Consider the following 22,799-nt stretch of genomic DNA (forward strand, 5'->3'; position numbering starts at 1 on the left):
CACCTTTCTCATCAACCCGTGGCAGAGTTTTGTCACCATTGTATATATCACTAACGCTCCTTTTAATTTCAAACACATTAACTTGACTTTGCTTCCAAAATCGCAATTTCTCAAGTTCGAATTCTCTCTCTCTTTGATCAGCTAAGAAATTTCCTTCTCTTTTTCTCCCTCTGTCTTCTCTGTTTGATCAGCTAAGAACCTTCTCCTCTCTTTCTTCTCTCTCTTACTCTCTCCCTTTGTTTATCTTTGAACTACATTTTCTTCAATTGTAATTTAAGTTTTAGTTTTCTAAATCTCCTGCACTTGTCTGTTTTTCTGATGCACCTTAGTGTCTCAGTAATTTCCTGACAATTTCTGCTTTACTCTTGTTCTTGGTTAGACCCAAATCTAATTTCTTTGCTACTTCTAAAAGTTTGGCCTTTATCGTTCCTTCTAAACGCCCTCGGCAAATGTGAGAATCATCTTCAAACCCCAGAACCTCTTTAATATTTTTAAGAGCCATTTCTCTCACTTTTAATTTAACCAATCACAAGTCTCCGAAATTTAACAAACTGTCTCACCGACGTTTTATTTAAAGCTCTTGGACAATAATATGCAAAATAATTAAACCTACTGTGTGTTTTTCACACAGTATTTAAATCTGCCCAAATCTTTGATTGGATCTGTCTAAACCTTTTCAAATTGCAAACGAAAGCCCACAAACTGTTACAACGCAGGGTAAACACTTCTCGTAATTTAAACCAGACGCAGAGAAAAAGTTCAGCTCATGCTGGAATCTGTTAAATTTCGAGAGGCAAAGATCTATTTACAGAGCTCACTATTTAAAGTAAAACTAACAATTTTGTTAGTTAAGTCCAACAGAGAATATTAAAATGAACAACTATTTCGAACTCATTTCGTTAAACCTATCTTATTCCTGACACACTACAATACTGGTCCGATAAAACAAAACATCATGATTAATATTTACAAACAATATATCGTGTTTCAAAATCAGTCAGCTTTTTCAATTCTCCTTTGTAGATTTTTTTCCGTCGATTTTTTCTCTAGGTTGGCTTCGATGTTCTGCTGTACAAACCTCTTATAGACAGGTACGTTTTAGTAAGCTCTTCAGCTAGCAGTCTATCTTTGTGCTGACCGTGACAGTTCTTCCCCTAAATGTTCAAAATGAGCGGTTTTATAACTCAAAACATTGGATCATTTCATTGATTTTGAAGTCATAAAATACATTATATTTCAAATTCGATTGGATTTCAGTGTATTTGGGCATAATTTAAACTGACTGGCCCAATTTGAATTTGTTTTTGTTCCATGGCAACTCAACCTCACTGTTGATTTCACAGTCAAATTTTATACTTTAACTCCTTTCAGAATAATGTACACCTCTACACCTTCATAACAATATCATTTGTTTTCTGTAAATTTGATGATCCGAGTAAGTTTACATAATAGCATATTCTGTTCCATAAAAAGACCCGTTTACTGTCATCCTTCCTTTATCTAAATCTTTCTTTCCAGTTATGATTCCAGTTACGAACAATGTTACTGGTATTCTTCAACAAAGTAATACGTTGTGTATGTGTCTGTTTGCGTGTTTGTCTGTGTGTGTGTGTGCGCGTGTGTGCTTTGTGATTAATCTGCTATAACTAAACTGATATGAAAAAATGAGATGCAATCACCTTCCCATAAGAAGAAGTAAATGTGCAACATTTCCGAGATTTCTGATAATAAAAAAGGTGCAAAAATATCCTTTATTCAGGATTTAAAAGTGAGCACATGACGTTCATGTACAGGACGAAAGTAATTTAATGAACATGTACTGGGATTATTGAATAACCAAATATTTAGCTTTCTCCTGAACTTTTAAATTCAGCATTTTTCAAGTCTGAGTTGCACATGTTCTTATCAATATGTAATCGTCATCAGTGACAAAAGCAGAAGTTGCTGGAAATGCCAAGTAGTTCTGGCAGTATCTGTTATGAGAAAGCAGATTCAACATAGTGTAGCGAAATAGGTCTGGGATGTTTACTTTCCGTCAATAGTGTTCAGCAATGTACCGGTTAGATGCATTAGTCAGGGGTAAATGCAGAGTAAGAGAGTAGGGGGATGGGTTACTCTTTGGAGGATCAGCCTGGTCATGCTGTGTGAAACGGCCTGCTTCCCCAACGTAGGGATTCAGTGATTCTATGAATTCTTCATACAAAGGGTGGTTAGTGCCAGGATCAAGAATGACTCAGAGCATGTTCAGGGCATAGTGAACAGCCAGTGGTCGTGGAACACGTTGTGCCAATGACATAGGTAAGAAGAGTGAAAGGTCGTGCAAAAAAAGCTCAGGGAGCTGGGAGTGAGTTTAAAAGCAGGTTCTCCAGGATTGTAATCTTGGGATTGCTCCCTATACCACCTGGAAGTGAGACAAGGAAGAGGAAGATAGTCGAGTTGAATATGTGGTAAACCTTTTAACTAAATGTGTGCAGTACTTGGAGTAAAATGAATGAGCTGACAGCTCAAACAAAGGTAAGTAAGTATGGCCTTGTGGAGATTACTGAAACGTGGTTATCGGAAGGTCAGGACTGGGATGTTAAATGTCCACGGACACTCTATTCAGACAAGAAGGAACAGCAGGTGGAGTGTCTATATTTTTAAGGATAATGTCACGGCTGTATTAAGGAATGATACGAGCACATGGGACGATAATGATTAATCAATCTGGTTCGAAATAATGCACATGGAAAGAAACCCATTGGTAGGAGCATTTCCAGCCCACAAACTCCCATCCCGGAAAACTACTTGCAAAGTAGCAAATAGCATGAAGCAGGAAATATTGATGGCGTGAGACAAGGGCACAAGAGTAATCATGGGTAATTTGAACATTCATATTTACTGGACTAATCAATTTGGCAAGGGGAGCCTCAGAGAATGATTCACCAAATGTATGAAGGATTACTTCTTCGAGTAAAATGTAATCTAATCAAACAGAGAACTGGCTTTGGTATTACGTAATGAGGAAGGCGTGATAAATCATATTGTAGTACTGGATTATTTTAGAAAGAGTGACCACAGCATGCTGGGGTTCACATTCAGATTGAAACAGTAAAGACAGAGTCACATATGAGAGGTTTAGTGTTGGACAATGATAATTTTACTGGCCTGAGGAAGGGGTTGTTTCGAGTGAACTTGGCAAAGCATTAAAGTGCAGGACAGTAGAAGAACAGTGGCAACGACTGAGGGAGATAATCAAAACCCCTCAATTAAAGTGTAATCGTGAATGGAACAGGAATTGTAAAAAGGTGAAAAGTTATCCATGTCTGAACAAGGAAATCAATAATAACATGAAGGTGATAGCCTGGTTGGATTATCGCTGAATACTAATCCAGACAATATTCTGGGGACAGGCTTCAAATGTCACCATGTTAGATGGTGGAAGATAAATTCAACATAAACCTGGAATTAAGAGTCTATCAACGATAATGAATCCACTGCTCATTGTTGGATACACCCATCTGTTTCATGATTCTCCTTTCGGGACAGAAACGACCATCCTTACCTGGTCTGACCTACATGTGTCGTTAAACCCACACAAATTTGGTTGATGCTTAACTGCCCTCTGGGCAATTAGGGCCGGACAATGAGTGCTGTGTAACCCAGCGACGCCATCATCCTGTGAATGAATTAAAGAAAAACGCTTACATTGTCAGCAAATAGTTACTAAAAACAAAATCAAAATGGCTACGAAGGAAAAGGAGCAGAAATCATAAGAATTGATAAAGAACACTTCTCCCAGTAGACATTAGGGAAAAGAATGCTGTACCGAAATGATGGTATTTTAGAGGATGAAAAAGGCAAGGTAATAATCGGAAACTCAGAAGTGGCAGAGGTAAAACCAACATTTCCTATTTTCACTGTGGAAGATAATTTCTTCCCAGAATGTACAACAATTGCAAAGGATCTTGATGGAAGTACAATGATTGAGGAAGAAGATATTAAATACATTGATGGGATTAAAGTCAGTTCAGGCCCTCAGCCTGCACTCTATCATTTTAAAGGAGGTAACGGCAGAGGTACTGGATGCGTTAGTTACGATTTTCAAAACATCCCTGGATTCTAGAACAGTGCCGAAGTATTGGAAAATTAATAATGTGGCACTAGCATTCAAAACAGGAGATAGGCAAACAAATCACAAACTATAGACAAATCAGTTTATCTTCTGTCGTGGGGAAGTTTCTTCAACAACTATAAAGTAGGAAATAGCTGAGCGCTTGGAAAAACAAAAATCAATTTACCAGTGTCAGCAAAGTTGTGTTTGACAAATCTGTTCGAGTTCTTTACGAATGTAAGCAACAATGTGGATAATTGGGATGCAGTAACTGTTGTACATCGAAACTTCAGAAGGCATTTTACAAGATGGTGCATAAAGGACTGATCTAGAAGGTTAGATTCCAGGGCTGAAGTGTAGAGTATTGAATTGAATAGAGAATTGGCCGACGAATAGAAAGCAAAGCATTGGGGTAAAATCGTCTTTTCTGGTGAAGTGAAACTACTGAGTTGCTGCAGCTTTCAGTTTTCGGACCTCAATTGTTTGCAATCTGCCCAAATGATCTGGAAGGAGAGACTGAGTGCAGTAACTAAATTCACAGATGGTATAAAACTAGGTGGTAAACCAGGCTGTAATGAGGAGCTAACGAGTTTACAGACGAATATTGATAGGCTTGGAAAATGAGGCAGATTGCTACATCTGGCCGATTGTGTTTCGTGTGGATAAGTGCATGCTTGAATTTCCTACTGCCAGTCTTAACGTCTATGTTCTTGTATTGCTCCACCTACAGTTCTTTGGATTTTATTCATCGTTGGTGGCTGAGGTAACAGGAATAGTGGGATTTTGGTTGAGACGGAGATGCAGGTTGCTCTGTGTGTGGGGAACATGACATTAATGTAGAAAAAATACCGCAGGCAGGCCTTGTTGATTACCACAGCAGGCCTGCCAACCAGGTGGCCTATCCCTGTTCTTAATAAACCAAATCACACTGTTGCAGGCAGACAGATAATCCATAATTAATATGCCAATTTCATAATAAAGGGACAATGGCCATTTAGATCGGAAGTAAAGATTTGCCAAGTCCTGTTAGATTTAATGGCTATTTGAAACTGCAGTCTGAGAAGTGGGTGACGGTACAACAAAACACTTGAGCATTGTTGCAACTTTATAGTTTAGATATTGAGTAAAAATATTACATTAACAACATTCTTCGAAAGTGTCCATTATCTACGTCTTATGAACAATATTTTGAATGTTTCATGGGAGAATACAAGCATTGAAATGGTTAGAAAAGGAAAATGTGAGGAGGATATAAGTAATTTAAAGAGGTCTGGGCATGTTAAGGGAACGGGTAAATATTGGACTTTGCATCATAGTTGGGAAAGCGTGCCTGTGTTTGTGAACGCTGGCGAGTTGAATGGAAAAACAGTGTATTTTTCGGGAGGCAATGTAAATCTTGAAATATTTTAAAACCAAACACGTTTAGAAATAGGAAAGTTTTTCTACAGTTTACACATTAATGATGAGACTAGTTTCACTTTATAGTTACAGCGTGTCTCCTTATTATTGAGCCTTGGAGTAAGGGGTAGAGCTGTTCTCTCTTCACCCTGTCCATACAAACCTCCCCCCCCCCCCCCACCCATGCTGTTAAATACCTTCATCAGGAGCACACCTGATCCTTCTTTGGTTAAAAGTAAAATCAAATAAATCGAGCCTCCCTTCAGTTTGAGTACTCTCTTGTCTTGTTACTTCTGAGATGTATCACATTTATCAGTGTAAAATTTCATCAGCGATTGATCTGGCCACCTGAACAATAGTTTTATACCCTCCTGCAACCTCACACGTTCTTTCTGACTGTGAGACACCATCTCATCTTTGTGTCATCAACAACATTATTTATCATTTTCCCCAAACTCCATTCTTCCAATTCTTATCATCTTTTATGAAGTTCACTATTGAAGTTGATTTCCTTCGTGTTCTTCAGATGTAGTCCACAGGAAAAGAATTGAGAATTCCATTCTCTTGTTTCTTTTTTCCTTTTTCGATGAATTTGCAGCGTGTTGCAGTTGAGGTTTTTTCGTATTTTGGACATGGAGCTCAATTCCACTTTTATACTAAACGCCTCTGTATGTTTGATTCATAAGGCTTATACGTAATTAATATTGGATTAGGTTAGGTGGTATTCACTGCAGCATTTGTGTTTTACGCGGACCTGGATAATGTTCTTTGTATCGTTCCCTGGAACAGTCAGAGCTGAAGGAACTTTCTGTCTGTACGATGGTCGCAGCTTCATAATTTTGTTTGAAAGAGCTAGAGAGATTAGATTAGATTAGATTACTTAGTGTGGAAACAGGCCCTTCGGCCCAACAAGTCCACACCGCCCCGCCGAAGTGCAACCCACCCATACCCCTACATCTACCCCTTACCTAACAATTCACCTGATCTGCACATCTTTGGACTGTGGGAGGAAACCGGAGCACCCGGAGGAAACCCACGCAGACACAGGGAGAACGTGCAAACTCCACACAGTTAGTCGCCTGAGGCGGGAATTGAACCCAGGTCTTTGGCGCTGTGAGGCATCAGTGCTAACCACTGTGCCACCGTGCCACCCATTCAATTAAATTCTACATATATAGCCTCATGGCAGGAGATCAAGGTATATCGTTAGTCACCTTGAATTGGAAAGAAATTATTAAAACATACGCCCACATTTCTTCATATTGTAAAAACAGGTCCAAAAAAGTGTTCTTAGAGTAGCATGGATCTTACAGCTGCTCTTGGGATTGCAGGCAGTCAAATATTTCATGTTGTCTTTAGTTACAAATGATATAGTTATCATAGTTTATTAATTTAATATTATTTTTTCTATTTTGTTTTATTAACATTCAAATGCAACCAAAAAAGCAAAACAACTCACGACTTTCTTTCAAACGAATATGTTTAAAATATATCTTTTTAAGGTGGTTTACGAAAAAAGAAATGTCTATTTATCTTTTAAAATGTTTCTTTTATTACACAGCAATGGATGTTTTAGTTTTGAAAAGTTAATCAGTTTTTTTTTAAAACAAAGGAGTTGTCCCTTCATTCTGGAGAGTTCTACACGTGCTCAAATCCGGAGAAGACTTTTCTTCTCAGAACTTGTTGAAGGGGAATACTTTTATTGATTTAATTAGCTAAATAGTTGATTTTATTTAATTTTTGTATATTTGAAAAGTATAAGTATATATTTTTCCTGTGTCTGTAGGTAATGAAAGGTAACATAATGTGTAGTAAAATGAAATCCTGCTTTTAAGGTCACATTTAAGAGACAGAGAGGACGGCTGGTAGATTTAGAAAACAAATCCAGTAAATCAGTCAGATAGATGGATCGCAGTCAGCAAAGATAGGAATATAGTTCAAAATCCTCTTGTGGCTATACCTCTATCGAAATGATTTTCAGTTTTTAGAACTGCTGAAGGGAATTTTGTCTCTGAGGAAAATGGAAGAGTCATCAGTTATTGGACACTTGGAATGATTCTTACGTTCAGCAGCGTTTGACAAGATTTAGTAGAATTATTGCTACAGTGAGCTCTTCTGTCAGGGGCATCAACAGGATATTCGATGGCAGTGACCATAGATTTAGGATGGTTTGTTGCTTTCCCTGTGCTAGCATTAAGAACGTCTCTAATCTTTTCAAGCACATTGTTAAAGGTGAAATTGAGTAGCCAGAAATTATTGTACAGTGTGGTAGGATTGATATTTCAGGGAAAGGTTAAAGCAGTACAGAATGAATTTAAGAGGGGAGGCCGAAGATTAAAAATAAAGCGATAAAAATAGTTATTTCTGATTTACTCCCAATGCCAACCCCAACTGGCAAGGAACACAAGGTTAAAGTAGAAAAAACAATTGCTGAAGAAGTATTATGACGTTGAGGGATTTCGATTTTTGTGAAATAGGTATCTATTTTAGAATATGAAAGACCTGTACAGAAAGGAATGGTCTAATCAAAACTGGAAAGCAACCAATATCTTCGCAGAGAGATTTGCTCATTCTATGTAGGGAGACTTTAAATGGATAGAGACAGCAAGGGGGATATTCCAAGTAGCATAACAAATTGTAGGATGGATGGAGGAGTTTATGAATGTGAGGAGAGCATGTCAATTAGAAAAAAAAAGACGAGAGATTCAAGAGTATACATTAATTCTGAAGCACTCAGTTGCATTTATTAAAATGTAAGGGGTCTTACAGAGAAGGCTTATGAACTCAGAGCATGTTTAAGAACATGGGACTGGGACATCATATTTATTACAGAAAGTTGGTTGAGAGAAGTTCAATTCGAGAGTGTAGTGTTGGGAAAGCAGAGCAGGACAGGCAGCATGCGAGAAGCAGGAAAATCAACGTTTTGGCAAAAGCCCCTCATCAGGAATGAGCTGCTGAAGGACTTTTGCCTGAAACGGCGATTTTCCTGCTCCTCATATGCTGCCGGACCTGCTAAATTTTCCAGACCCACATTCTCGACTCCAATCTCCAGCATTTGCAGTCCTCACTTTCACCTGAGAGATGTTCAAGACTGACAATTCATCGTTCCAGGTGTTAATTGTCACAGAAAGGATAGAAAAATTTGGCTATGAGGGGAGTTCTACCCACTTTGATTAAGGAATCAATTAATGCTGCAACTGAGAAAGATATTTGTGAAAATTCATCCAGTTAAAATATACGGGTAGCATTAAAAATAAGAAAGCAGAGATCTGTTTGAAGAGATTCCACTAAATGCTCATTTGTGACAAATCAATCAGTCAAAATATATTGGTAGAACTTAAAAATAAGAAAGGAAAGAGCACGTCAATGGTTTTGTACCGAATACTCTCCAACAGTAAGAAAAAAATTGAAAAACAAACATGTAGTCAGATCTCGGGTATATGTAGGCTTAATAAAGTTGTAATACAGGTGGATTTTAATTTTCTAAATATTGATTGGGACTACCACAGAATTATAGGGTTGGATGGTGAAAAATTTGTCAAACGTGTTCACGAAAATTTTCTTCATCAGTATGTAAATGATCCCCAGGAGATGGGGAATAAAATTCCATTCCTGGTTCACTAGACAGCAACAAACAAACAAAATTAAGTGCACCTCATATTCATCCAGCTTGAACTCTATTTGTCCACTGTGCCACCAGTTTAGGTGTCATCTGCAAACTTACTAACCTTGCCTTCGATATTCTCACGCAAATTATGTACATAAATGACAAACAATGAATACCCAGAATCTACCTCTGTGGAACACTGCTGGGCACAAGCGTTCAGTCCGAAAGGTAACCGCCCACCATTACTCTCTGTCGCCTGCCATTGCACCAATTGAAATTGCTGAAGAGAAACCCTGCAGTTCTGGCAGTATCAGAATAGAGAAAAACGGAATTACCTTTTTTTGAGTCCAATATTAATTGTTCAGAACATGTTCATATAAGATTCGATATGTTAACTCTGTGTCTCTGCCCAGATCCTGCGTCATCTGTTGCATTTCTCCATCGTTTTTCATTGTATTTTAGATTTCCACAATCTCTAAAATGTTTCTTTTTTTATTGGTCTAGATGCTGAACCCGGTTATATTTGGACAATATGCTGCATTCCTGTTCCCATTACTTGTGCCAGTGACGCATGTATTACACGAGATTCTGTTTCTTCTTTAACTTCCGCAAATAAATGCGTGGATCTCATGAAAGTGATTTTGATTTAAAAGGCCTTTTAGAGACAGCTACACTCGAAGAATAAATAGGTATAGTTCATTAATTATGTCATTGTGCGTTTTATGACTCACATTGTCTCCTCAGTCGCTGAATATTTTCAATATATTTCTCTGAATAATTGAACATTGGTGAGGGCACTGTTGGAGTATTGTGTGCAATTCTGGGCTCCATCCTATCATAAAGCTGTTTTAAAACTTGAAAAGGTTCAGAAAAGATTTCCAAGGATGTTGCCAGGGTTGGAGGTTCTGAGCTACAGGGAGAGGCTGAACAGGCTGGGGCTGTTTTCACTGGAGCGTCATAGGCTGAGGGGTGACCTTATAGAGGTTTACAAAATTATGAGGGGCATAGATAAGATATATCGTCAAATTGTTTTCCCCGGTGTCGGGGAGTCCAGAACTAAAGGGCATAGGCTTAGGATGAGAGGGGAAAGATATAAAAGAGACCTAAGGGGCAACTTTTTCGTGCAAAGGGAGGTACGTGTATGGAATGAGCTGCCAGAGGATGTGGTGGATGCTGGTACAATTGCAAATTTAAGAGGCATTTGGATGTGTATATGAATAGGAAGGGTTTGGAGAGATATAGGCCGGGTGTTGGCAGGTGGGACTAGATTGGGTTGGGATATCTGGACGGCATGGACGGGTTGGACCGAAGGGTTGGTTTCCATGCTGTCCATCTCTATGACTCCATGGTTGTCATGCAGCCCATCATCTCTGTACCAGCTCAGTATGAGCTAAATCCTCACTCTAACTCTGCTGCAACTCACTGTAACTCAATACATTTTGCTATTTGTGTCTGTTTTTTTTCTGACTATCCTGTACAGATATAAACAATCTTAACAACCTGTATAACCTGTGATTAAACAGTATTTATATAAACTATAATTCTGTACATCACATTTAAAGATGACCTATTCTGTTCACATTATCGTTCAGCATTCCATGTAACAAAGAACATCTGTTCTCTTGCTCTGCATTTCATTTCATTCCATTTGTCAGAAATAGTGATGGTTGAAGACTCGTGAGTGAGAGTTACTGTACTCCCTTCAGGGCTCTTCATCCTCTGGCCCCAGTCCTTTCTGTCTCATAGACAATATAATATTCATTCATTCCCATACACATTAATTCATGGCATTTAATGAACAAGGTTTTGGTACCTTGTTATGGATCTTGCCCGACCCCTCAAAACATTTTTAAGCAAATAGCGCAGACCACAATATTGTTATTTGTTGAAGGTATGTGTATGGTGGATAATCACAGTCTGAATTCGCTGGTCCGACTGCCGACGTTTAAACAAACAGAATTTAATTTCAAAAGTAAGGAATGAAACACAACGAACTGAAAATCCAGTACCTGAATAATTCATCCTATCCAAACTTAACAGGCTTAATGATGTTGTTCCAGATTACTTGCAATAATCACAGTTAACAAACCCCTGAGCACAAAAAGTAAAAACTACACAGAAAAAGCTACAAAGGTTACAAAGTCAGGGGGCAGAAGGAGGACGAGAGCGTCTAGATTCAACCATGATCCTGACTCAACTAACCCTCGAACTGTACTGACCTGTGCAGCTGGAGAGCTGGCCATATCCCCTTGATCCCACCAGTTTTTTGTTGGAGACTTGAAAGCCTTCTGCCCGAGACATTATTTGTTAGGTAAAAACCAAAGCACCCTAATGAAGGATTCAAAATTGAGACATCTTGGAACCTTGGGTGGTTAGAAAATCTCTGAAAATATTTCAAGAGCAACATAACTTTGTAAAGTGACTACCTTTGTGACGACTCCCCTGATATAAAACTGAATCATCAATATCCAAAGATGTCTTCAGGTTTCAACAGCATCCCCCCCACCCCGCCCCCAAAAAAGAAACTGTGGTTAAAATACGGATGTACGTACATTTACTATAAACATGCAAAAATGCACAACTACATCCGGATTCAGTGTGTGGTATTCCCATCACTGAGTGTCTCAATCTGTCATTCAAGTATTGACAATGCATCAACAGTCATGTTTTCAAGACCTGCCACATGCACAATTTTCTAATTGAATGGCTTCACCAACAGGCTCCAGCAAAATAGTCTCGCATTTTTGTACTTAAATTTCTCCAAAACCGTCAATGGTTTATGATCAATGTAAATGGTCGTCTCAGATGTGTTGCTGCTTATATAAATACTGAAACGTTGTAGTGCCAACACAAAGCTCACAATCATTTCACAACTGTTGAATATTTCTACCATTGAACATTCAACTTCTCGAAGAAATACTTAATAGGTCTTTCTGTCTTCTCGTCGTTTTCCTGCAGGATCCCAGCACCGACACCCACATCACTCACATTTAATGCCACCTTGAATCGTTATGCATATTTACGTGTGGCTAATACATATTTCATGCCGTCAAATGTCCTTTGACAGTCCTCTGACCACTGAAACTCTCGTCTTTCTTCAACAATTCAGTGAGTGGAGCAGTCACATTGCGAAAATGAGGCAAAATTCTTCGATAAAATCTACACAATTCCAGGAACCATAGTACGGCTCCTTTTGTCAACGGTATGGGAAATTCCCAATTGCCTTCACTTTTACATCCCATGACACCGTTTATCTATGTCCAATAGCATGGCCCAGGAAGGTGAGTTGTGCTTGGGAAATTCAATTTTTGCCAGATATACCACCAAGCCTGCCTTCCGAAGCCAAATATTCAAATCCAATAAATGCTGTAAATGTTCCTTCCATGACTGATTAAAATTCACCAGGTCATCAATGCACATCACACATTGGATAATCTGCTAATTTATTGGTTAGCCCCTGAAGTGTGACTGGCACGTTTTTCATGCCAAATGTAAGTTGCTTGTCCCACATTTTCAACACAGCCTTCCAATTGCGGAACTGGGCATAGATCAATCCTTTAACTGCATTGACTTGCAATAGTCCACACATACCCATTGGGTATCTTTTGGCTTTGGCACCATGGCTATGGTTGAGTTCCAGTCACTGTAACGCACGTTGATTATGTCATCTTAGAGCATGCATTCAATCTCCTTCTGAACCTGTGCCAACTTTAGAGGATTATGCCCGTAAGGATGTTGCTTACTCATAACAGCATCACCTATAGTTACATTATGCACAATTGGGTTAGTACTTCCAAGTTAATTTCTGCTTATCTTCCCATGTAATAGTAATAACTCTTTCTAGTCATTACAATTTTTCTCAGAAAAGTAACTCAATAATTTATCGAAATTTTAGACAACTTCCTCATTGTCCACTTTATTTAAGGAACGCCATAAACATTAACACCTTCTCCCCTTGCTTTCCTTGCTTCCCTGTCAAAATACCTTTTGAGCATATTCACATGACATACGCTGCGAGATAGCTTATTGTCTGGAGTCCTTATCAAGTAATTACCCCCATTCAATATACTTTTTATTTTACAAGGTCCACTAAACCTTGCTTTTAAAGGTTCACCTATCACTGTAAGCAACAGTAATAACTTATCCCCGATAGCAAAATTGCAAATTTTAAATTTCCTGTCCGCTTCCTGTTTTAATGCATGCTGCAATACTTTTAAATCCTGTCCCGCCAATTCCTTAGCGCTATTAATCGTTACCAAAAAGTAGAGACATAGTCCAAAAGTGTGACCTTTCAATTCTGATTTACTACTTTCTCCTTAATCAATTTTAATGGCTCAAACACTAATTCAAATGGATTGAATTTGCTATATTAATTTGGTGCATCCCTGATCACAAAAAGCGCAAATGGAACTTCATTAACTGAATCATCTGGATAATCCTGATCATAAGCCCTCAACATGATCTATAATGTTTAATGTTACCTTTATCGTTCTCCCTGTAATTTTGGATGGTACGCAGTAGATTTGCATTGCTATATCCCTAAGACATTATCGTGAATAATTTATATATGTTCTTTGAACCCTAAATCCCACTGTAGCTCTATTGGTGGTCCTTATCTATTTTAAAAAGGAGTAATTCCTCTGCAATTCTATTAGCTGTGATATTGCATCTTGGGATTGCCTCTGGAAATCGTGTCTATGCATCCATTATTGTTTCCAAATACTAGTGCCCACTTTCTTTGTGTGTTGGGGGCCCAACCCAACAATTAAGACTCTTGTAAAAGGTGCCTCAAATGCCAGAGTAGTTCTGAAAGTTGCAGGTTTTATTATCGCCTGTGTTTTTCCGATTACCTGACTTGTATGACACGTCTGGTAAAATTCAACTACATCCTGTTGCAGTCCAGGCCAGTAAAATGTCTCTGTATTTCACCCTGTGTTTTTGTCACTCCTAAATGTCTTCTAGTTGGTAGCTCATGCACTTTTCGCATCACCTCATTTCTATATACCATTGGCAAAATGATTTGATGAATCTCTTCCCATTTCCCATCTCTTTGACTATGTGATTGTCTCCATTTCCTTATCTGGACATCATTTTAGGTAATGACACTCAGGGATACATTCAAAATTCCTAACGTATATGCTTTTTGATGCAACTGGTTTAATCTTTTATCTTTCTGCTGTGACTCATTTAGTTTAGTTGAACTTAAAATGCACACATGATACCCTACATGCTCCTGTTTTGTATCAACTATCTGATGAAACAAATTCTCCGTTAATGCCACTAAAGCTTCTTTATTTTTACATTTTTGATATTTCCTCTTTCAAGCGGTGACACTGGGAACTTGTTTGCCAACACTCTGGAAATTGTCCAGGAAAAGACTCCTGCAATGCTTCAGTTGCCTGCGTCTTCACTGGCTCTTCAACCAGAGTAGGCAGGACTCCGACCGGTGAATCAGCTATATTTTCTGCAAGGATAAATTACATTCCTGGCGCTGAGAGTTTGTCCAATACCCCTTCCACAATTGTTCCACATTTTTCTGAATATGTTATCCTCGCTTTACAAAATGTTGCACTTTTTGTCTCAAGATGAATTCCCTTTAGCAGGACATTTTCTGGAAACAGTTCTTCAGGAGTACTTATCTCCTCATCTTTCATATGCATAGACTGAGAGGATACGGTGTCCCTTAATATTGCATCCTCTTTACCTGCCCTATGTGAATTAACTTTCACTTTGCAGGTATATTTTTCTGATCAGATCTGTCACTTCCTCCTTAACAAACCTCTGATCAGTTTGTACACTCTGATGAAGGTTTCCTGTTTCCACTGTGTTTTCTGTTACCACTCCTACAAAACTCACAGGCTTATCCCGTTTTCCTGCGTCTGATTTTTTTTCTCCCCTGAACCCACCAACTCATTGATTTCATGTGTCCTAATTTGTTGCAATGAAAACACCATAGCACGTTAACTTCATTGTCTCCTCCAAGTATTTCCTTTCTACCCTATGGAAAGTTAACATTTCGATCTTCACCGAGATCTACCTTTCCCTTTCTACGTGAGGATTTCTCTTTGCCCCAGTTTCTATCCATCATGGACTGAAATTGATTCTGGAAGTCAAAACAAGTTTTATAATCATTAATCACTAATCATAATCATTAGCCACTTCAGCGGCCAGTCTTCCAAATGAATTTGCACTATGTCACATAGTGAATTTTTGAACTCCTCCAATTTAATCGTTTTTCGAAGAGCATCGTAGGTTTGCTCTCTTTTTAAAGCTCTTATCCATCTATCAAAATTACCTTGTTTGATCCTTTCAAACTCAACATGAATTTGACCAGGATCCCTCCTTAGATTCCTGAAACATTGTCTGTAGGCTTCTGGCACAAGCTCATATGCACATGTTCCCTCCTCATTCACCCCAGATCCCTCCTCTGATAGTGTTGTGAATACCTCACTAGCTCTACCTACAAGTTTTGTTTGGGTCAACAAAGCCCACATGGTCACTGGCCACTGAAAATGGTAAGCCATTTTCTCTAAGTGCCCATCTCTGAAGCTCAAATGCTCTCCTTTTTCCTTTCTCACCTGCGAAAGATATTTGTTATTTTTTTCTGTTTCCTCCGCTAAACCTATTCGTTCTCTTTCTTCCTCTTCTAATGTTAGTCGTAGCTGAAACTGATTCATTTCTGCTTCTAACTCAAGCTGCTTCAATTGCAATTGCAGTTTAATCATCTCTACAAATACTGATGGAATTTCCAGCAAATTGGAATGCTGAGCTACTGCTGCAATCATCTCATCTTTCCTCACATTAGCAGGTAGCTTCAATTCCCTTCGTCTACTAATTCTCGCTGCTTGGACTAATGTGCATTTTATAAAATTCCCAAGCTCACTTTTTCCACCTCCAAAACAAGCTTGGTTCCTGCAAGAACCATCGCCATCTGAAGCTCTGTTTACTCGCCAATCAACACATGAAATAAGAGACACTAACACCTGCCACTCGCTATCTAAATACTGCAAAGGGCCCCCAGTCTGTTATGCACCAAACCCAACCCCTCAAAACATTTTAAGTAGGTAGCCCAGACCATAACTTTGCTGCTTGTTGAAGGGTAGTGTGTAGCTGATATTCCCAGAGTGAATTAGCTGGTGAGTCCGCCTAGTTTTAAATGCATAACATTTATTTACCGATTTACCAAATGAAACATAAGGAACCGAAAATAGAATACCCAAATAACGTATCGTATCTGAAACCAGGAGGCTATTCTGATTTAATGATGCATTTCCAGAATACTTGCAACAATCCCAATAAACAAATCCCTTAGCACCAAGTGTAAAACTGCCACAACTGCTGAAAGGTTACAAGGTCAGAAGCGCAGAAGGAGGCAGAGAGCGTCCAGTCACCCTGACTCAACTAACCCCAGAACTGATTCAACCTGTCCAGCTAGGGAGCTGGCCACGTCCTCTTGATTATACAGGTTTCTTTTTAAAGACATGAAAGGTTTCTGGATGAGGCATTATCTGTTAGGTATAAACAAAAGGGTACCAACGAACCTTTCAAAATTCTGACATATTAGAATCTTGGGTCGTTTAGAGCATACTTAAAGAAATCAAGGACAATCAAGGACTCGTTTTGGGACAAACATTCCACATTTGGCTTTGGACTGAATTCAAAAAATGTAAATCTTACTGCTTTGAAGTCAATAAAGTGTATTAAGGTTTTCGTGACTTTACAGAAAACAGTGCTTAATCGTATTGTGTGTTGAAGATTCAACATTGTCTTACTAGAGCAATGAAAGGAATGTCCAAGCAGATCCACACTTCCTGTGCATGTTCAGGCAACTATGGCCACTGAAAATCTGTTTGCTAGGCACCCGTTCTAGTCGTTCTAGTTAACAATATCTAGATTGTGTTTATGTTGGGTTGTCATGGTGGAGCGTTCAGGCAGTAACAGTATTGCAAATAGACAACACAGCAGTAGCATCGAAACTGCGACAAGAAAGCATCCATCATTTCCCCTCACAACTAACTTCACGCCATTAATTGCTTATGGGATTATCCACCATTATCCAGCGATGTCAACATTCAATTCAATCCAATTGTTATTGTGAAGTGAAGGTAGCATACTGAAAGGAGTTAACTGAATCTGTTTGTTCTGTGACTGTGATTGATGTCAGTCTCCATGGATCCTAATTATGTCACTGGATGGCTTTCCTCTTCTATATGTAAAGGGCTTCTTGCAATGCTTTATCTCATTATAGCTGCGGATGCATCACCTCCAACACTAACGAGGATCAGCAGTAGCAGAGACAGGGAGAGGAGAGATCAGAATCTGAGAACTATAGACTGGAATGTTCCAACAATGGATCAGATTCTGAGAACAGTAGACGGGAATGTCGCACCAGCGGTTCAGAATCTAAGAAAAATAGAATGGAATGCTGGAACAATGGACAGGAGTATATCCTGGGGTCTTTCCCTTGTTTCCTGGTATTGGCACATATTACCAGATCGGATATATGGTGTACTGCTGATTATTCAGGCTGGTTACTATCCCATGCTCGCTATTGTTGGCGTTCCTGGTAAGTCTCCCCATCGCTATCAATTTATAAACCCCACGAGCAATGGCGAACTTCAGTGCTATTTCTGTTATCAATATTGAGTAAAAATCGAACCTTTTGTCTTCAGTTTCAAATGCAAATCCATCCATTCTCCAAAATTTCAGAACCGCCCAAACCCCTTCCCTCACAAACATCTGAGAACAAGACTGTTCACAATCCCGAAGTACCTATTTGCCATGAATTGATTTATGTCTTGGTATTCTCTGCATCACCAAAGCTACCCATGACCAGCTCCATGATATCCACAGACCCATCTTGACGTCAGAGCGGGTGCTAAATAAACAATTATCTATACCTTGGTAAAATTCAGACTTTATGGTTTCAGTTCTCTTCTAATCACTCTTTCCGTTACAAAATGTTTCCATCACAATCTTGCTCTTGTCTGTAAAGAATATTCATGACAGGGACACTGTGTCAGAGTAGTAATGTCGCTGTTCACGTAATTCAGTGGCCCAGGGTACTACACTCAAGACACTGTTTCAAATCCTGTTTCAGAGAATGACAGAACTTAAATTCAAAGGACAGGAACAGGAATTAAAACCGAATTTTACTAATATCATCCCACCAGTACTTTGTGAATAAGTTTATCTATTTTACTATTGTCCTTTGTTAAAGTTATCCAGCATTTTTATCTGATCTGGATTAAGACTGACGTCAGACCAACTGCGTTTAGGACTGGCCTCACAGTAAAAGGCATTTAGTGAGGTCAACAAGTGCTGCCCTTGCCAGTGATGCAGACATCCCATGTAATAAGAGCATGAAAGGTTGAATAAAAACAAGAATGATGCTAGAGATCAGAAACAAAAAGAACGAGGAAGTGCCAGAGAAACTGAAGAGATTTGACAGCCTCAGGTCGAGAGAAAAATAGAAGTGACATTTCGTGTCCAACTACCATACTGGAAATAGTGTGACTGATGTTGGTGACAGGGATGTCTGTTGTGACGGGGAGAAGGAGGGAGTTGAATAGATAGTTAGAGAGAGATAGAGAGGAAGAAACAAACAAAGGGATTGTTGATGATCAGCTGGAATGGAAATAAAAATCCAGATTAATCTTATTTATTTTTCTCCTGTTCACATTTTATTGAAATTCATGCCCGTGTAAGGTGTACATCAAAGTCCCGATTTGAAGTGAGTTATGTCCCTTTGTCTCTCTTCCATGAGTGTGATTATCTTCCTTTATTCATTAATAGGATGCTGGGCCAATAATTAAGTTACTTTTCTCATTGTCCTGAGAAGGTATTGGGGAGCTGCCTTCCTGATGCACTGCAGTCCATGGGCTGTAAGTAGTCAGTGCTGAGATCCGCTCGGTTTTATTTCTTTGTAGACTTTGATCTAACAGAGTGGCTGGCTTGGCCATTTCAAATTGCAATTGTGTGTTAAACACAGTGCTGTGGATCTGGAGTCACATGTAAGACCAACCAGGTGAAGATGGTAGATTTTCGTCCCTGAAGGGCATGAGTGTGCAGATGGACAAACAGAGTGGTTTCATTGTTTCATTGGATTCTCAATTCCTGATATCTTATAGAATTCAAATTCCAACATTTGCCGTGGAGAGATTCAAATCCGAGGTCTGGGTCATCAGCTGTGTCCCTGGGTTAATATTCCAGAGATAACACAGCTAGGCTATCACATCCTCAGCATCTTCAACTATCTCCATGGCAATAGTGTTGTGCGGTCAGCGTGGTTGTGCTTAAAGCATAGCGCTTTGCAAGGCAATGAAACATACCATCCTTCTTATTTTGTATTTATGAGAAGGCAAGATAATGGGAAGTGCTCTAAGTGAAAAGGAGCTGGATGTCCTTGGTTATGAGCCACTGACAGAATTCATATGGAGAAGTACGGAATCAGCACAGTGCATGTGTGCTGTCCTTCTTTGAAAAAATGATGGAAGTGTTAGAGTGAAGACACTTTATTGAAGTTGTAGAGTGATATTGAGACAGTATTTGGGGCACTGTGAACAGATTTTCTCTCCTTTTAAGGAATGATCTCCTTGCCACAATGAGGCAGTGTAAAGTTGTTACACGAGACTAATCTATGCGGTGATCGTACCATAGAGAGATTGTGAAGGAAATGAGTGTTTAACTTGTAATGCGACAAAAGAATAAAATGTGATTGCAATAAAACTTGAGTGGTATTAACCAACATTCATTATTTCCAAAACAAAACATTGATATCGTGAAATATAACATGTTTCCCGCAATAAGTATTTTCACATTTGGGCAAATTTATGAACAGAAACGTTTGGAACGATATGGGCCAAATGCAGAGAATGGAGTTAGCGTGGATGAACATTTTAGTCGGAATGGGCCAGTTTGAGCTAAAGGAACTGTTGAACTCTATTACTCTATGATAGTTTACATATCTGTGTGGAGCCCCCATGTTGGTTGAGTGAGAGCTCCATGCTCTGACCAAACTCTCACCGTCTGAATGTACAGTTGGAGTGAGACCCTACAATGAGCTTCATGTTGTTCACAAATCTGTCAGCAGCCACACACTGATAAGGTTAGCCATTCTCAAAAACTTGCGATATCCGTGCAGAAGATTAGTCTGTCTTCTCAGAGATGGAAGATACCTCCTTGAGACATCGCACAAACCATCCGGTGTGTCTCCTTACCATCAGGAAACCACGTTAATGTAACGCATGTGAACCATTATCAAGGGAGCTAGGAGGAACAAAATGGAGCGGTCTGTCTTTGCAGTCTCTACTTCGTTGGTTTGTCGTTTTGTAGCATCAATGACATCCTCCTATTTCACACTCCATCAACCTGGACACCACTTTGGCCTATTACCGGACCTCGATGTCTTCATATCCAACTGCCGCCAAGACATTAACCATCTCAACCTGTCTACCCCTTCCCCCACTCCAACCTCTCACCCTCACAACGCACAGCCCCCCACTCCCCCTGCTCCAATCCAAAACTCACCATCAAGCCAGCAGATAAATGGGGTGCAGTGGTAGTTTGGCGCACTGACCTTTACACTGCTGAAGCCAGGCGCTAACTTGAAGACACGTCCTCCTACCTCCCCCTCGACCATTCCCGCACCCCCCAAAAACAAACCATCATCTCCCAGACCATACAGAACCTCATTACCTCAGGACGGGATCTACCATCTACAGCTTCCAAACTCATAGTCCGGGAACCCCGCACCACCCAATTCTACCTCCTTCCCAAGATCCACAAGCCTGACCATCCTGGTCCAACCCATTGTCTCAACATGCTCCTGCCCCACTGAACTCATCTCTACCTACTTCGACACTGTCCTATCCTCCCTAGTCCAGAAACTCCCCACATACGTTCGAGACACCACTCACGCCCTCCACCTCCTCCCAGACTTCCATTTCCCCGGCCCCCAACGCCTCATCTTCACCATGGATATCCAATCACTGTACACCTCCATCCGCCATGACCAAGGCCTCCAAGCCCTCCTTTCTTTCCTCTCCCGACGTGCCCAACACTACCCTTCCATCGACACTCTCACTCGTTTGGCTGAATTGGTCATCAACCTTAACAATTTCTTCTTCGAATCCTCCCACTTCCTCCAGACCAAAGGGTTCACCATGGGCACCCGTATGGGCCCCAGCTATGTCTGTCTCTTTGTTAGCGACGTAGTACAGTCCATCTTCCGTAATTACACCGGCACCACTCCCCACCACTTCCTCCACTACAGTGATGACTGCATTGGTGCCACCTCGTGCTCTCACGAGGAGGTTGAGCAATTCATCAACTTAACCAACGCATTCCACACAGACCTTTAATTTACCGGGACCATCTCTGACACCTCCCTCCCCTTCCTGGAACCCTCCATCTCCATTACTGATGACTGATTTGACAATGACATTTTTAACGAATCCCATAGCTACCTGAATATTTCCACAGGACTACATTTCCCAAACCAACCGAGTCCCATAGCTCCACCTGCTTCAAAACTTCTGTCCCGCATTCCCAATTCCTCTACCTCCGCCGTATCTGCTCCAGGAGGATCAGTTCCACCACAGAACACACCAAATGGCCTCCTTCATTAGACACGGCAATTTTCTTTCCCAAGTTGTTAAAGATGCCCTCATAGCCATCTCATCCACATCCCGCACCTCCACCCTCAAAATCCATCCCTCTAACCAAGGACAGACCCCTCCTGGTGCTCACCTTCCATCCTACCAACCTTCACGTACACCAAATCATCCGACGACATTTCCGCCACCTCCAAACGGACCCCACCACTGGGGATATATTTCGCTCCTCAGCCATTTCCACTTTCCGCAAAGACCGCTCCCTCCGCGACTATCTGGTTAGGTCTACACCCCCCAACAACCCACTGTCTTTTCCTGGCACCCTCCCCAGCCAACTGCACACACACCTCCTCTCTCATCTCCATCCAAGGCCCTAAAGGAACCTTGCATATCCATCAAAGTTTTATCTGCACATCCACATATATAATTTCTTGCATCCGTTGCTCCAGAAGCGGTTCCCTCTACAATGGGGAGACTGGACGTCTCCTAGCAGAGCGCTTTAGGGAACATCCCGGGACACATCTCCGGGACCAATCAACCACATTGCCCTATGGCCCAACATTTCAACTTCCCCTCCTACTCTTCCAAGGACACGCAGCTCCTGGGCGTCCTCCAGCGCCGCTCCCTCACCACCAGATGCCTGGAGGACGAACGCCTCATCTTCTGCCTCAGAACACTTCAACCCCAGGGCTTCAATTTGAACTTCACCAGTTTCCTCATTTCCCCTTTCTCCTACCTCACACCCGTGACAACCTTCCAGCTCATTACCGTGCCCATGACCTGTCCTACCTGCCTATCCATCTTTCCACCTACTCACTCCACCCTCTCCTCCTATCTAGCACCTTTATCCCCACCCCCATTCACCCATTGGATTCTTTGCTACCTTCTCCCACTCTCTTCCCTGACCTATCACTTCCATCCTCACCCCCATTTACCTATTGTACTGTATGCTACTTTCTCCCCACCTCTACCCCCGTCTCATTTATCTCTGCACTCTGCAGGGTCCCTGCCTCTGTTCCTGATGAAGGGCTTTTGCCCGAAACGTCGATTTTCTTGCTCCTCGGATGCTGCCTGACCTTCCGTGCTT

The sequence above is a fragment of the Chiloscyllium punctatum genome, chromosome 17 (genome assembly GCF_047496795.1).
Source record: "Chiloscyllium punctatum isolate Juve2018m chromosome 17, sChiPun1.3, whole genome shotgun sequence".
Taxonomy (NCBI): domain Eukaryota; kingdom Metazoa; phylum Chordata; class Chondrichthyes; order Orectolobiformes; family Hemiscylliidae; genus Chiloscyllium; species Chiloscyllium punctatum.